Here is an 18,494-nt window from a genome sequence, read left to right as displayed (position 1 = left end):
CTTAGCTGATGAGTAAAAAAACTCATGACTGACATCTTCTGTTGACCTGGAGAGGAAGGGCCATAGGTTTAGGCTGAACCACACTGCCCCTTCAATGTGCCATGCTCAGGACCACATTAAAAGGGAGGTGAACAAAAGACGTATTAAGGTCTGGGTAAAGTGGGCAACTGCCCATGGAGCCCCTGATAAAGTAATTGGGACAGCCCTTGTAAGGCTGTGGATTAATTATAGTTTATTTTCTAATTTAACAGATGGGCATGTCCAGCCATAATCCCTGGGCTCTCAGGCAGTTCCTGTCTATTAAATAAGAAAGGAATCTTTATGTCTCTCCCTTTTCCTTACCTCACGCCCTCTTTTCTGCCTCTCCCCTCTCTCTCTCTCGACCTTTCATCCTCTATCTCTCTCTTCATCTCCTTGTACCTGACCCGTCTCCCAACTCTCTCAACCTCACCTATGCCCAGGCCGCTGGAATTATGCAGCAGCGAAGCACCTAATTTAGCAACAGGTTCACAAAATTATGCGGCACAATGTAGCACAATCTGTAGCAGTATTTGTTCTTTATTTTGTCAGTTTCATAAATATTAATAATGGCAATGGGCAAGCTTGCACCTCATTTGTACCAGTTTAACACCTGAGTACACGTGTAGGATTTGAAAGGTGACAAGTTAACCCTTGGCCTAAAGCTAAAAAGGTTATAGCAGGTGTTCCTGTTAACAGTGATGTATGCATGTAGCCACACCTTCCAAAACTCAAAGGAGTGCTGGGATGGGGACAGCAAGATTGTTCAGCACGTGTATTAGCAGAAACTATTGAAGTCACACATATTTCAGAATTCTGCGTGCAGTTCCGAATTGTTTTTCCACCTGCAATTAATACAAAGGATGGCCTGTGCTGGACCTCTCCCTGGGGGTCTGTGAAAGCCACATGCAGCTTTAGCTCAACTGAAAGCTCTATTGGAATTTAGGGGCAGATTTATAAAAAGTGGCACTGCACTTAGTGCAGCGCCACTTTTCTCACGCCCCTTAGTGCCCCCATAACACCACCATTCGTGCATAACCATCATTTTTTTACGCAAACGCGGCTCATACTTACAAAATACAATTGTATCAAAAAATGACAGTAATGCAATGCAAAAAAGTATAAATCAGGGCCTAACATCATAATTTTTTACGTTAGTTCGGTACTTTGCAGGATTAGCGTAAAATATGTTGATGCTAATCCTGCAAAGCACCCAGACCCGGAGGTCAATTGAAAACATTGGGAGCCTTCTTTTAACTACTCTGAACAAGCGTTAAAAATGCCAATAAAAATGACATCAAGAAATCATTTAAATCTCTTGGTGCCATGTTGTCAGCCCCCCTAATGGGGTAACACCCCCCCCTTGCATATATTATGCCTGCGCAGGCAAGCATTGCACCACTTTGTAAATATGGCACTGCGTTTTTGGCCATCTAATGCCACATTAGTGTAAAAAAATGACACTAATGTGTTGTTAGGATGGAGCTAGGCCCTCTTAATTCCATCGGGCCTTAATGTTTTTTCTGTGCAAAGAAAGGACTGTTCATTCCATTGAGGGATATTTCCCTATGAGCACAAGAGGTCCCGGGACCTTGTTCGGATGGTGTTCAACAAGTGCTGGTAAAGCAATAATTTCTACTTTACACTAGGAATGGGGACAGTCATTGGGCATTGACGATGTTACTAAGATGCGCCAATGGGAAGAGATGCAGGCCCATATTTATAGGGTACTGGCGTAGGGCTGTGCCACAAGTCTTCTGGCTGTGCTGCCCTTCGCCAATGTGAAAGGATAGGAATGAAATACGGTGCATTCCTGTCTTTTCTCCCTGAGCCTGCGAACAATTTGCTGCTTTGGGTCAATGCAGGCACCCGTGCACCATGGTGTAAAGGTGCCTGCGTTGCATGCAGGATTGTTTATGTGCACAGAAACAATCCTGAGAGGTGTCATGGAAAGCTGAAAAACAAGGGGAAATAAAACAATTTCTCCCCGTTACACCACCCCTGGGGAAGCGTAAGGTTTTGGCGCTGTCCCAGGTTTATGTCATTAAGTAAATTTGGGGCAGCATCGAAATCCATGGGTGTTGCATGGGAAAACAGACCGCAACGCCCATGGAACGTTCCCTTGGAGCAGACAAAGGCAACGCAGTGACTGGCACTGCTTTGCCTTACTCCATATCTATGGGGCCATGGAAAGCCACACAAAGTGGCTTTGTGTGGCCTCATAGAAACGGACAAGAGACTTGCCCCGCCACTGTGTAAAAAAAGCAACGCTCTTGAGGCACAAGACTTTCGTAAATATGCCCTGCATTGTAGAGGCTGCTGTGAATCTCAACAAACCGCTTTACCTTCTTCTGCCTCAATTGCAGATATGTAAAGGCAAACCCCCATCCTCATCAAGTCTTAGGGCTTTATTCCAGTCTCAGCTGACTCCACCCTTCCCACACTATTCTATGCGCAGCATCTCATGTTTGAGATGCCCTGCTACAACTAAAGGGGCGAGATGTATGAACAAGCTGAACACAATCTGGAGAATCGCAATGTCCTTGTCGTGCTGGCTCATTATACTGACGAGACTGCTGCATTCGGCAGCAGCACCACCAGGTTGAGGGGAACTGAGTCCAATTCCACACCATTGGACAACTGTCGGCCTTACCATCCCGGCCAGCTAGCAGTACCTCACCGACACCTGCAAGTGGTGGTGATTTGTGGCAGCCGTGCGCATGACATTCTGCTTCCTCAGGGAAATAGTGGTGCAACAGATCTCAGCCTTTTCTCTTAGTTACTTTCGTCTCACACATGCAAAGACAAACAGAAGCAGAAATCGGTTCATTGTACTGCAATGATTAGGATGATAAAACATAATAATAGCGATGAGGTGACAACCGCCATCGTGTCAGAAGGCCATGGGTTGGAATTCCTACCTACGCCACTAAGGTACTACTAGAGCACAGCAGTGTTAGCCCTAATCCGCCCTTCTGGATCCCTAGGAAGACACCATCCCCCATACCTGGACATGGTAGTAGCGAAAAGGGCTGTTGGTCTACTGGGAGTCCTCTCCTGTGTATGCGGAAAGGACGTTAAGTCTCAGCAGACAGCTGCAGTGAAGCAACAGCATGCAGTGGCAGTTTTCTGGAATGCGCCCTGTAATGTAGAGGGGGCAGGGGGATGTTTTATAATAAAACAGCTGGTGTTCTGAGAAAACTGTCCTGACATAAGAACATGTATTTTTCCTGTGAAGTAGCAAATATTGTGGTGTTCCTACTTTGTGCTGACAACAATATCGGGTACAGCCTTGAGCAGGGTAAAGAACGAGAATGTCCTACTAAGAAGAATGAAAACAGTTCTTAGGCTAAAAGTGTACGAGATAAAAGAAATAAACCATCAATGCAGAATGAAGCTTCTGCTCAGAAATTAAAAGGAATAAAATTAATTATTATTAGGCTAAAGGGCACAAGCGGCAGGCCTATTGCTAAAATAACGTGCCAATGAAAGCTCACTAAAATAACCTCACGACACCTTAGGAAAAGTGCACTGCGATTTCGCAGTGTAATTTGGTAGCACACATGCCAATTCAAACTGAAATGAAAGGCGAGTGTTTCTTTGTGAAGCAGGAATCTTGGCGTTTCGCAAAGTGACACCACTAAATTACCAATGTAAGTTACTGATTCACATGTGACTTGCAAAAAAATGCAAAGTTAGTGAAAATTAACTCAAGAAACAAAAGTCTAATTTTGCACTAACTCACAGCAGAAGCTAACAGGTTCTACAGAGTATTAAAGGAGGCCCACAATGCACAGTATTCATCATAATCTCAACATTGTGGGCTCACAGGATACAAACTCTGGTAGCTCAGAATGCAGATGCAAACCATGAGAAGGAAGAGGAAACATGATATTTTAAGCATGGTCATGAAGCCTTGACCACAGATGAGTAAATATTAAAACATATAGGTTCATAAGGGACAGCCTACATGACTACATCAGTAAGTGAGACCCAATATATGCCATGTAAGGAGTTACTGCCCACTCATGTGAACTTATGGTGTCATTACATCTACTGACCTCAGGTAGATACCTACCTACAAGGGCCAGCGAGTGTGGTTGTCGCATAATGCAGATTCACTCTCCCTCCACCAGTTCCTGAGTGCCAAGCTAAAACACGAGAACATAAGACATGTTGTGGGAGGATTTCTGAGCAGTAGCCAATTTAGTCAATATAATCGCTGCTTATGATGAAGCACCTCTTCTGTTCTGCTCACCATCTTCCACACAACACATATCCAGGAACTTGAAGAGGCAGGATTCAGTAAACGAGCAGATGGTATTCGTTGTCTCATTACATCACCCCTAACATAGTTGCAGAGTGTTGTGGTTACACCCATGGCATAATTATTCAGGGACAGTGGGAGTTTCCCCTGAATATCGAATCAACAACATAGATCGGACAGAATATGTGTGGTTGGTTCATTGCCTTACAGAATATGAATGAAAAACAGCAGAGTTAAGAATTTCCTCTTCTTAACTTCTGATTTCCTTTAAAACACTTTGTGGCCCATTCTCGTCTCCTACCTTAGTCAGAAGCCTATATCGGCCCTGCAGCTTGCTGGTAGAGATGTAGTCTCCTTTGGAGATCATTCTGCAAGAATGACAGTTGCATTGGAGGCCTGATGTTGTGGAGCCAGACTTGGGGCCATTCTTAGAGCTGCTTTTTGGTCTAGAATAATTACTTTTAATACTTGTCATTGTAAACCAGGTGATCATGCTTCTGCAAATGTTGTCAGTATGCTTTGAGCAAGTATAATCTGCGTCTCCGGCTTTGGCATAAAATGCAGATGTTCCCATTGTTTGTGATGGAAAGTCTTAATATTATTGATGTCACAGAGGCAAGTATTACCCTATCCTACATTGAATATAAGTATTAAGGAATGGAATCACTGATCTCTCCTGTTGAAATTCTATTGCTGCTTCTTGGTGTTCTTTCAATGGAATCTACACCAGTACCTCCATCTTCTTGAGGATCCAGATGGAATAATAGCTAAGGATTGTCTGATACCTTATTGGGGAATGTGCCTGTTATTTGATCTACTTGTTCTTCTCCCTCATACAATTTGCATCTTTGCTTCAAGTAAGAGGACTTGCACGCTGTAGCCTAAAATTTAAGTAGGTGACTAGTATTTGATTGGTGCATTTTTGTATTATTTCCACGAATGCTGTGAAATGTAGTTTGGTATGTTGTTAAGGACCCGTGTCACATTTCTGTCAATCTCACTAAAACTACTTCCTTTGGATATGAAGCATAGACTGTTCCAAAAATAGTAAGGTGGTCAAGGGATGATGCACGTGCAGGTGGCAGGAACAACTCACTTGCTGTTGGTGGTATTTTCAAGTTGGTGATAGTAGTGTTTTGGGAAACTCCATATATCTGGTGACTTCCCTCTCCTCTGTTGTTGGCTGTGGAGTTTCTGGGATAGTTGGTAGTGTGGTTAGATTGATGTTCTACAGATACAAAGTGACTGTTTTCTCAGCCTCAATTTGGTCCCCAGCATCCTCACCTGCATGCCCTTTGAGCACACATGCTGGGGTGGTATCAATATGTCTCATACGTGTACCTGGTACATTACATTGTGCCAATGGACAGCTGTCTATACACCTTTCACCAATCACGCAAGTCCATGCTAGATAGTATCTGTGGCCTGGTCACACATTCACTCCCCTGCTCCATCACATGCAAATCAAATACGTAGCATTACACTTTTTTATAGGCTATTTTAAAGAAAATTAGGGGTGCTATAAACAGGGAAGAACCCCAAACCCACGGACTGCCTGCCCTGCATGCATTTTTAGCTTGGGTGTCCATGTGTAGCAGATCATGATATAGCTTGTTGTGCATTCCCTTGTGTAAATTATGTACTCATGAGTTACTTGCTGCTTGATTCTGTCTACTCACCATACTTATATGGTTGCTAGGGGAACATGAAGTTTAAACATATAGATATGCAGTGTGTGTATCTTAGGTGCATGTGAATGTACATCCTCACTTGCTGTATGTGTGAAAGCACTCACATTAGATACTCTGCAGGAAATCCTACTACAGACTCAGGGACACGTGTAACCTCCACATGTGTTGTGCTTACCAGTAAAAGGGGCCTTTACTGGATGAATCCTCCTGTGCGATTAGTGTTCCTTGTGCTCAGTGACGTCTTACCCTCTGTTCAGTGATGGACTTTAATAATCTCATCCCAGATGCCCTGCTTTCAAACACACTCTTAAAGATTCAAAACTGGATGTCTAGCCACCATTTAAAACTCAACCCAACTAAAACAGAAATCATTTCTTTTGATTGTGCTTTTGAAAGCAAAAACTCCAATATAAGACTGGATGTCTAACCTTCCTGAAGTGGATCTGTTCAAAGGCTACAGATTTTCACACTTCTTCGCCTAATCGTACATACATCACTCATAGCTGTCCTAATTTCTCAGCAGTAATATTTGCTTTTATCCTATAATGTTCTATGCTCAGCAGCAGGCTCCTAAAACAAACTTTGGGCCACTACAGTTTTTTTTACACAAATTAAGCACTACCAGTCCCCTCTAATCTGGGCAGTGCTAAACATGGATGAACAAGGTGTGTGTACCTAGGGAGTGGTATGTTTCTTTTGTCAGCATCACTTACGCAAGGAGGAGAACTACGTGAGGTCGATCCCATTAGGGGTTCTTCCTGAACCAAAATCTCTTGTGCTTGCATGATCGCTTTATCGGGCGTGGTCTGTTTCTCGCAGTGCTGTAACGAAACTTGAGGGGGCCCCCCTGCAAAGTACATGGAGGAAGGGGCGACCCAGCCAGGAGCACTCAGGCCAGGGGCCCGCCACCCGTGCAAAGTGTACTGTGCTGATCGGACCCCTTGAAACTCGGGGGTCAGGGCTGCGGGGGCTATTGTTATGCCATTGATTTCCCTCATAGGGTCTCATCGCAAGGCTATGAATTCACCGCCCTGCGACTGAGCATCACTGGACATCTGCTCCCAAGATGGCTGCAGTCATCCGCGCGGTACAGCCTCTGGCTCAGCGAGTTCCCAAGAGCAGCACGAAACGAAACCTTTTATCTTTTATGTTTTATACCACAATAAAAAAGAGCACATTTTCTCAGACTTTCTGGACTCTGACAAGGGAGCGGTATATCTTGTTTTTGCACTTGTTCTTTCATCACTAATGAAACCTCTTTTATCCGTTATAACTTGCCTCCAGGGTAAACATGGTGGCTACAGTCAATTAAGGAAAAGTCCGGGATTAATTTGTACCAGTGGTTGCAGTTGGGCCCCACCGCTCTTGTTTTTGGGGACTGAACTTATTTTTCCTCAGCCAACATAGGCTCAGAGCAAGAGAGAGAGAAAAACATGAAAGAGAGAGAGTAGGAAGAAAAAACTGAAACATAGTTACAAAAGAAGGATGAGAAAGAACCAGAAAGGGTGAGATAAAGGGACGGAGTGTCCGGTAGTGAGTGAAAGAGGCAAGAGGTGAAATTAAGACCATGCATCCTTGGGATTCAGTGTATTTCTATCCGAAGGGTCATGTATCCAAAATGACTTGGCAGCCACTTTACACAGGTAAATTCAGTCATGGATTTCCTGCACCAAAATATCCTTTTTATGCCTCCACCAAAGGGTCCTTGGCAGGTGTAAACGGTTTTACGAGTATGGCTTTTTCTGCCACAAATGCAGAGAAATCCAGACTTTTAAATCCCACTGGAGAGGTGGCAGGGGGGTGCTCTAAAGCGTGGTTTGTCTTGGATATTTAGGACATTTGGGAACACCTACAAAACATGTACATTTGTGTGCATTACTTTCATCCATCCCCTTTCACTCTGGAAGTGGCAGGAAATTACAACAGCACAGAACTGGCATAACTTTCCTTCCAGGGTGGGCAGGAGGCTAGATCACACCCATGCTTGGTGGGAGCATAATGTGGAAAAATGTTTACCCCACGGAGGAAACAAGTGTGAATTTCCACAGAGGGCTCCATGTCCCCATGTAGACTTCTCTGTGATCAAGAGCTCAGCACATGAAGTATAGCAAACTATTTAAACAAAAAGTGTATTGACATTTCCAGAATTATGCCTGTAAACCTGTGCATCACACTGCTTTGCATTGCTTTATGAGAGTGTTTATGAATAGCAAAAAAGTATGCTCCGGTGGCGGTGTACATTTCCACCTGCACTTTTTCATTTTTTTGTGACTACAGCCTGATGTGAGCAGGTAAAAGGCTTCCCTGGACGGTCTGTGGCATGTATGTAAAGGCCACTATACAGAACTGAAATTTAGGCCACACTATGGTTTATGGGTGGCTACTAACCTAGTGTTACTCCCTCTGTTCTCGATACCAGTGGCAAGACATACTCATCCCCAGAGTCACTTGTTCTATCATCCTCCAAATGCAGTCAATGCGTGCAAGGTTATGTGAGCAGAAATATCTGTTTATCCATTGCTACTTGCCCAGCAGAATGAGTCCTGGATAACTTGTACCTAATGTATATGTTTTTTAATCTGTAGGGGGAATGCCAGACCTTGGTTTATCTTGGTACATTTACATGATTGAAAGGCCGCACAAGAACTAGTTTGTGCCCCTACATCATAGAAAAAGAGTAGAGTAAACTTGTCCAGAGTGTTGGCTGTAGGCCATCTTCTCCCTTAGAAGAATTTCTTTCTGGTTTCTGAGCAAAAATGGGGTTAGACCAGGTGGCTACAGGGGCCCCTGGAACCAGTTTGGCAAAGGGCCTGGCTGCGTTTTAATTTGTGTGTGGTTGGAGCTTTTATTATACAGGTGAACCAGAAAGGTTAAGACAGTAAAGGGTATACTAGTTCTCTTCTGAAAAACTGATGGTCTATGGTTCTGATGATTATGGTCATGCTGATGCAGGCCCTGGGTGCATAGCAAGAAAAAGCTTCTTTCATGGCTTTCTCCATTATATTTGTTCATCTCTAGTCTGGTTATGTCCTGGCAGTGGGTGTGTCAAATTGTCTTTCCGTGCACGACCACACCCTCATCCTCCACTCAAGCCTTTCATAAATCCTTGGCCTCTTGCTTCCTTGCAGATGTGTGGAATAAATGTGTATTTTGCACTGTGCACCTAAATACATCCGGGGGTGGCCGGTGCTTAATTTGTAATAGAATAGGTGCAAGTGCACAAAGCTCTGCTCAGAAACTCGAAGCCGGTGCTTTTAGATGTCAGTACACCCAATACCAAGGCTGTGTAGAAGTGAATCGACCTCATGGCTCATCCATCCCTATCAGACACCCCCTGCACCTCTGTCTCACAGCTGCAGGCCCCTGCTTTCTCCCAGTGCAACGTTTTTTCTGCCTTTCTCTTCCTACTTCTTCCCCCTATCTGTGTGTTCCCGAGCTTCCTTTCAGTTCATGTCTTATGAGGGAAAATAAGTGCTGCGACAACAGTCGTTTTCTACTAGACCTACTTTTGCTATTTGTCTCTCCCATAAATTAAACTTTACATCCTTCGTGAAGTTTGCAAACCTTGCCAAGTTTTGAAGCAACCTTCACAAAGTTTGCAATATAAAAACTTGCTATTTCGAATGTGTGCACAAACATACTTTTTAAATGTGAAAATCCAAGTTTAGGAATAGGTAAACATTTACAGACTCATAAAAAAGGATTCAGACCCCTTACCATAGGCATTCTTTTCAAATATCTATTCAGTATGCAATGTATCATTGAAAAGTTACTGACTCCCAAAGTTGGAGTGGTAACCCTATTGCAAAAGGAAAGGTACACCTTAACACTATGTCCTTTTTGGGAATTCCTTAAAAAAAGTTTGTTAGGAAGTAGGCAGTAGTTCAGGAGACGACTGATAACTCTGAAACAAAATTTCACTAAAAAGTCATCTTATTTTTTAAATGCTGCCCTATTTCCTTTATAAATATGCTTTATTGAAAAGTGATGACAACATGATGGTCTGCTGACCGTTGGTCTACCTCACAAATGTTCATGCTGTAGGTTGCATTTTGTCCCACTGTGATTTGGAATTTTACAAACTGATGTATTAGTACATAGGTCTGTTCACAAAGTTCTTTGCTAGTCGCTAAAGTACTGGTCGCAAATTGCGATTGGATTTTTGCAACCAGATCTTCAAACACCTGGCCATAAATGCGCACTTGCAATTCAACTACTGCAGATATGGAAATTTGCTTGCTTCTTGATCATCCTAAGAGCTCCACAGCAACTGATGATGAGATTCATTATTTAAACATTGTGATATTGTTGATATTGTTTGAACTCAAGGATAATACTGTAAGTGGACATTGGTATTTATATTCCTTGTTACCTTCCTGTCTCTGGGTCCAAATCTGATGATTTCAAATTAAGTCCCAGAAACCAAATTAGTCCTTAATTTGATCCGGTGGTTATCTTTGAGGGCTGGCACTTATTTTTCAAAGCCTTTACTGCAAGCAAAAGACCCATATGGCAAAGAAGATGAAGAGAAAAACAAAAAAGCGACACAAAGGGAGAAAGCAGAAAGCTGCAAGAGTGAGCTGAAGGGGCAGGGAGTGGCAGTAACTGGATTAAAGAGGCCCGAGCTGGCTTCAGGATTATTCTGCCTCAGCATTCTGTGCTCGCACATTCATTTGCGTAAACCACATGTTTCAGAGGATAGCTTGGGGCACTGGCATGTTTTCATTTACAAATTAAGCACTGACCCAAATATGGGTGCCAGTGCCCACACCTGCAAACATGAGCATATATTATGCACTGTGTCTGAATATAACTTCATTATACAAGAGGCGATTGAGACCAGGGTACCATGAACAGGGTGTGATGCAGGAACATGCAATTAATACTGTACCTAGCATATGCAGCTTCTATGTGGCGCTGTCTGATGAGGCGGCTTCTCCTACTCTAGAGTGTTTCTCTTCAGTCTTGAAAGTAGATGCCTCATTGTAGTTAAGAGATCAGTAGAATAGCCCTGACCAGCAGATGTAGGAGCCCACAGAGTGCCTCTACTGCAGGGTTGTAGTCTGATGTAGCAGTGGTAGGAAGATGTAGCGTGTTGCCCAGGATCACACAATGTTTTTAGTCAGATCCTAATGCCAGGATAAGAATCAAATTTTTCATGTTCCAAAGAGAGCAACTTACCCACCCAGCCCCAACTCATACATCGAACAGCAGTTTTAGGGGCATATTTAAGAAAAGTGGCGCTGCACCGAGTGCAGCGCCACTTCTTGCACCCCTTTACGACTCCCTAACACCACCATGTGCGCCGCATTTAAAATACAGTGCACCATGGCGGTAGTTAGGGGACTAGCGTCAGAATTTTTTACGCTAATCCTGCAAAGCACCAAGAGGCCCATTAGAGCCAATGAAAGCATCCTTTTAATTAGCTTTCTGTGCGCCTTTTTTTGGGGGGGCCCTTAACGGGGGAACGCACCCTTTGCATACATTATGTCTGGTGCAGGCATAACATAGTGCAAAGGGTTAGAAAGTGGCGCAATGCATGCATTAAAAATGCGTAAAAAAATTACGCTAATGTGACATTCAAATGGCGCTAGGGGCTCTTAAATATGCCCCTTAATTTCTAAGCACTTGGGCCCGTATTTATACTCCGTTTGCGCCGAATTAGCGTCGTTTTTTTCGACGCAAATTCGGCGCAAAACTAACGCCATATTTATACTTTGGCGTTAGACGCGTCTAGCGCCAAAGTATGGGCAAATAGCGTCATTTTTTTGCGTGAACGCCTTCCTTGCGTTAATGAGATGCAAGGAAGGCGTTCCCGTCTAAAAAAATGACGGCGACGCAAATGCGTCGTATTTATACTCCCGGGCAAAAATCACGCCCGGGAGGTGGCGGGTCAAAAAACCCCGCATTTGCGCCACTATTTAACGCCTGGGTCAGGGTAGGCATTAAGGGGCCTGTGGGCTCAAAATGAGCCCACAGGTGCCCTCCCCTGCCCCCAGGGACCCCCCCTGCCACCCCTGCCCACCCCAGGAGGACACCCAAGGATGGAGGGACCCACCCCAGGGACATTCAGGTAAGTTCAGGTAAGTATAATTTTTTATATATATTTTTTTTTTTGGGTGGCATAGGGGGGCCTTATTTGTGCCCCCCTACATGCCACTATGCCCAATGACCATGCCCAGGGGACATAAGTCCCCTGGGCATGGCCATTGGGCAAGGGGGCATGACTCCTGTCTTTACTAAGACAGGAGTCATTTAAATGGCGTCTGGGTGTCGAAAATAATGGCGCAAATCGGGTTGAGGCGATTTTTTTGCCTCAACCTGACTTGCCCCATTTTAAGACGCCCTAACGCCATTTTCCCCCTACGCCGGCGCTGCCTGGTCTACGTGGTTTTTTTCCACGCACACCAGGCAGCGCCGGTCTGCTAGCGCCGGGTAACGCCATTCCATAAATACGGCGCCCGCATGGCGCTTCAGAATGGCGTTAGACGGCGCTAAATTTTTTTACGCTAAACTGCGTTAGCGCAGTTTAGCGTCAAAAAGTATAAATATGGGCCCTGAAATCATGCAATGGATCTAGAGCTCAGCGAGTGAGGTCTGCAGTGGAACAGTACAAACCTTAAACTCGAGGTTCAGGAGGGCAGATTATTTTAGAAGCTGATACGAAAATGGAAAACACAACTCGTGGAATTTCTGGAGTTTTTTGTACTCTCACTTGCATTGTGATACCGCAGCTACCTCTATCTAGATTCTAGACTATGTGCTGCGTGCCTGTCTTTGTTTTGGGATTGAAAACATCTGTGATTTGACACATACAGTAGTCATCCGAAGGGACCATTACAGCCGCCCCCCAGGGCCACCAGAATAAAGCAAAACACGACCAATGACTCAGCATCCCGGCTGGAGATCAGACAGAGCAGCGTGAGTCAGGCACTCAGTGCAGACAGTGTACCGGCCTTTGGTTGACACTGGCGTGGGGGTGGAGGTTTCGGGGGTGTGGATAACCAGCACGAAGGCTGTTCACAACACTCCAACTGCAAATATCCGCGTACTCCTGCCCTTTCTCTTACGTGCAGAGGTCTCTGCCAGGGTTGCAGAGATTGTCACTTGCAGAGGTCTCAGTTTTAGGTGTAAATATGGGAGACGCACAGGGAATTGCAGAAAAATGGGACGTATCGACGAGTAAATGGGTTAGTTAAGGGAAAAACAAATAGAGGTGTAGGGAGGAACATGCAAATACTAAAACTAACCCACAAACGTGTAAGACAGGTGTTGTTTACTAAAGTTACACTTAGGTCTACATCAGTAGCACTACAGACAAAACGGGATCACATGTACTCCAGCCAAGCTATGGAGCAAGTCAAGAACCTCACGTGCCAGTGACTGGCTCTGAAAGGCACTGCCACCGACCACTGGATGCGGGGATTAACACTAGCACCTGCAGCTCTTAGGGAAAAACAGGAAGATAAAACTATTTTTATGTTACCACACCAGCCCTTCACAGACAGACTGCCAATTTAAGAAAGCGAGACACAGACCTTGAATTTTTTTTCACCAGGTTGGTGAATATCTATGTTATCTTTCCCTTCACTTAAAGGAACAATTGTTTGAAAAGGAGTGGCATGACTTGGAGGCAGAGATATCCTTCTTTTTCATGTCCAGGGAAGCAGGCATGGCCAGAAACTTGATACGGTCGAAGACTGAGAGCAGGAGCTCAATTTTCCTAAGGCCAACCTAGGCCATATCTGTCCTTGTCAACATACTGGCAGCTCCCCATTTCATGGCAGCTGGATGTCTCCAGAGGGTCAGTGGGGACACCATGAGCATCTCATAGGGAAGCCAATGGGATACTTGGGACAAGTACTGAGATGCGTTACTAGCCCGGTGCACCACAGTCACTGGTGGGAAGGCATTAGGTAGCAGGTGAATCAATGCCCACTTCCCTCGGGCATTAGGTGCCATTGATTGCACCCACATGGCACTTCAGCCACCATGTAACATGGAACATCATTTCTGTAACACAAATAAATCAAAAGAAGGGCCCATGCTACCATGGTCACTCTCAATTGCGGCTACTATGGCTACAATGAAATACAGAGGAAGATGGTTTTATGAATATCAAAGAATAAAAATAATTGTTTCACCAAAGAAGAACGTTTTTTTAGAAATCTGTGCCTTCCATAATTTTGGAGTTAGACTTTGTTGAACTATTTATCCTGTTATAGAACATATATGAGTGCTGAGTCTCATGTGGATATACCATTTCTGTAACAGACACGGCTGGCCCTCCATCAATGAGCAGCTGTCTGAAGTGCTACGGCCTACTTCACTGATATGTGTGCTACCTTTTCTGGATGCACAAACAACAGCTACATTTTCCAACACTCACCTCTTGCACATCAGATGGCTGCTGAGGATTTTGATGATGTGGCTGCTTAGTAGGTTATTACTAACTCCTGCTGGATACCTTCTGTATCTAGTGATTGGCTCACAAACATTGTCACTTATTAACTTCTCAACGCACTTCCGTACAAATAATATTGAATGCATGCATATATAAATTGCGTATTTCAATCTGTAGGGTACCACATTTTAACAAATATCGCATCTTTGTTGCAGATGATGCCAGGTATGTGGTCTCGCCACAGCTCACATCGTCCGACATCTGACCATACAGCCTCAACAGAAATAGAATAGTGTGAATATACATATGCAATTCAACAATGAATGCACTTCAGTTATCCTCATGGAGCGCTCTAGTTGCCCTGGCCACAGAGGGGGAAAAGGAGAACTCCAGTACTCCTTAGAAGTCAGTTCAAAATTATAGTAGTCCTGTTGCATATTGTCTAGCCATGCAATGTGGTTTACATGTAGATGTAACCCCTTAACCACAACCCCATCCAGTTTCCTAGGGTGGGACATAGAACAGAATCCGGGGTCTGCAGCTGGGTGACCAACTAGTGACTCATTTTTCACCTCAGCTGCTAGTTTGGTTGCTGCATCATAGTGGTTGTACAGGGTTGAGTCACTAATAAATGGCATGCTATAACACTGTCCACAGATGCCATCCCAAGACAATACTGATGCACTACCATGATGTCACCTTCAAGCTAGCAACGGGCATATTTATAATGCCACAGCGCCACCTTGCATCACATTACCGTCATTATTTTTTACGTTAATGTGGCCCAACGAGGCCGAAATCCTCGCGTCGTATTTACAGAGTGGCGCAATGCATTCATTGCGCCACTCTGTAACACTTTGCGCAACATTATGCTTCAGCCAGGCATGATGTATGCAAAGGGTGCTTTCCCCCTTTAGGGGAGCCGGTAAAATGGCACAAGGAAATCTATGAGATTTTCTTCTGCCATTTTTTACGGCACTTTTAACGCCTGCTCGAGAGCAGGCGTTGAAAGGGGGCTTCCATTCTTTAGAATGGGCTCCTATGTACTTTGCAGGAGTAGTATCTACATTTTGGCTCTACTCCTGCAGAGTACATCAATAGCATCAAATAGAATGACGCTATTGCACCCTACCCTGTGCCATGGTGCTCCATATTTTAAATACGACGCACACATGGTGGCGGTAGGGGGCGCTAAGGGGTGCAGGGAAAGTGGCGCTGTACTCAGTGCAGCGCCACTTTCCATAAATCTGCACCCAAGTCTCAATGTAATGTTCATCCTAAAAACGTAATTTTATGAGTATTTACATCATTCACATTCAATAGCATTTTGACATCACATTCAGAGAGCCCACATTATGTGCATGTGTACACAATTATAAGAAAGGTGTATTACGTACACACATCTTCATTACATTAATACATACTGGACTTCTAAATGTTTTTACATTTCATTGAATGTAATGTTACATTACAATATCAGACATGTTTTCATTTTCATTTGGTATTTTGACGATGTATTCTGCCTACTGTATTTCTTCCCCACCCTGTTGTAGACAGAAGACTACTTAGTGGAGGTGAAGAATTTTGCTGTCATGGAGGAGTTTTCCACCTACAGCGACAGATAGGATAGGATATATGGGCCTAAATGGGGCAGACAGTTTAAAATTCTTCCTCTGATGGCCCCTATGCCTTCAGGCCATCAGCAGAAGTATTCCAGAGACTGAACCAACCGGAGCTCCGTTGATGCAATAATTACAGTCTGTCCGATTCTAACTAGAGCAGGCAGACCTTCAGTTTGGCAGATAACGCACTGCATCGCACTTGCAATGGAGTACCCTGTTCACCAAACTCTAAATCAGGCCCATATTAAGAGGAAGTAGGCACCTAGGCCCATATTTATACTTTTGGACGCTAAACTGCGCTAACGCAGTTTAGCGTCAAAAAGTTTTGCGCCGGCTAACGCCATTCTGAAGCGCCATGCGGGCGCCGTATTTATTGAATGGCGTTAGCCGGCGCAAGCAGACCGGCGCTGCCTGGTGTGCGCGAGAAAAACCACGTACACCAGGCAGCGCCGGCGTAGGGGGAAAATGGCGCATGGGCGTCTTAAAATGGGGCAAGTCAGGTTACGTCGAAAAAATCGTCGTAACCCGACTTGCGCCATTTATTTTCGACGCCCATCCCCCATCAACATGACTCCTATCATTGTAAAGATAGGAGTCATGCCCCCTTGCCCAATGGCCATGCCCAGGGGACTTCTGTCCCCTGGGCATGGTCATTGGGCATAGTGGCATGTAGGGGGGCACAAATCAGGCCCCCCTATGCCAAAAAAAATTATTACAAAAAAATAAAAAAATACTTACCTGAATGTCCCTGGGGTGGGTCCCTCCAGCCTTGGGTGTCCTCCTGGGGTGGGCAAGGGTGGCAGGGGGGGTCCCTGGGGGCAGGGGAGGGCCCTCTGGGCTCATTTTGAGCCCACTTGTCCCTTAACGCCATGCCTGACCCAGGCGTTAAAAAGCGGCGCAAATGCGCCGTTTTTAGCCACGCCCACTCCCGGGCGTCTCTTTTGCCCGGGAGTATAAATACCACGTAAAGGCCTGGGAGTCATTTTTTAGACGGGAACGCCTCCCTTGCATATCATTAACGCAAGGAAGGGGTTCACGCTAAAAAATGACGCACATTCCGGGAACTTTGGCGCTATTCGCCTCTAACGCCATAGTATAAATATGGCGTTAGTTGGCGTTAGTTTAGCGTCGAATTTGCGTCGAAAAAAACGACGCAAATTCGGCGCAAACGGAGTATAAATACGGGCCCTAGTGAGCCATCCAAGGGCCATCACACAACCCATCTAGAGCCTGCTGCTCCTCTGACTCCAGATAGCCCCTAAATGGCTGAGGATTGCAACAAGTGGGTCACCAGTTTCTCACAAGGGGAATTGCAAATCATTGTTGGTGAGGGGGTCATCGACAAGTATCATCAAATTCTGGTGAGACTTGAGACCCGGCTGAGCTTGAGAGGGCAGACAGAGCCATGACAGGCCATCCCTGTGTGCTGCAGTGCAGCGGGTGTCCACATTGGAAGAGTTACGGAGTGCTGCAAGCGCTGGGAGGACCTTCTCCAAGATGGAAGATGTGCTGCGCTTAACCTCCCAGCCCATCCTCTGCTCTCTAGGCTCTCCCAGCTGCACTGGACGCTCTTAGACAGCACGTCTGCCCTCCATGCTCATCTGGAGGCACATGCGCAGCGGCATGCATGGTATAATATCTTGTATTGCCATATCTGATTGTTTCCATACTTGTTTATGTCAATGTTGTCAGTGTTTTTCAGTAAGATATTTTTAATTACATTCAGAATATTTATGTCTATTATGTTGGTCCAAAGTTCTTTGTCAATTTAAATAATTCTATGTTTGTAAAAGCATTTAACTCACTGCTGACATTGCCCTTGTTTTCCAAAATGGCTTACAGTCTTTTGTCAAAAGTACATGATTATTATAGGTGATTTTTTTAAAGTCAAACACACATAATATATACGGTGTTATGGTTTTAATATTTTGTATTAGCGTGCATAAATCTGTCATTGTTGTGTAATGTGCATAAAATACACTATTATCATATCAATACATTCAATGACATGTCCACCTAAAACACATGCTTGCTGTGATTAAAAAAATATTTTGAGCTTGAAATCATGCCTCTCTTCATTTGTGCCATCATAGCTTAATATTATGCTGGAAGTGTCTTACTACGTCTTTTCATCCACTTTGAATAAACGACACTATCGTTTCTAAATCATACTTCAAAATATTTGTGGATATTTGACAAGCAGTGAAATTCTTTGTATCTTAGTGAATTATACTTACTCACCATTAAAAGTGGTGGCTTCATTGCTGAAACTTGCATGGCAAAGGATATTTGCTTATGTGACACTGACGTGCATTGTCACATTAATGCTGATTTTTTGAAAGGTTGTGCTTGGTTCACATAAAGAAGAAGATATATTTACTCATAAACGTATTTTTCGTTTATTTCCTTTTCTGTGGCCATACAGAGAGCAAGTGGTAAGCTGCATGACTTGGGGAAAAGAAGCACCTTGGCCTTCAACAGGCACAGGGTAC

Source organism: Pleurodeles waltl, chromosome 11 (assembly GCF_031143425.1).
Source record: "Pleurodeles waltl isolate 20211129_DDA chromosome 11, aPleWal1.hap1.20221129, whole genome shotgun sequence".
Taxonomy (NCBI): domain Eukaryota; kingdom Metazoa; phylum Chordata; class Amphibia; order Caudata; family Salamandridae; genus Pleurodeles; species Pleurodeles waltl.
This window is presented reverse-complemented; position numbering follows the sequence as displayed.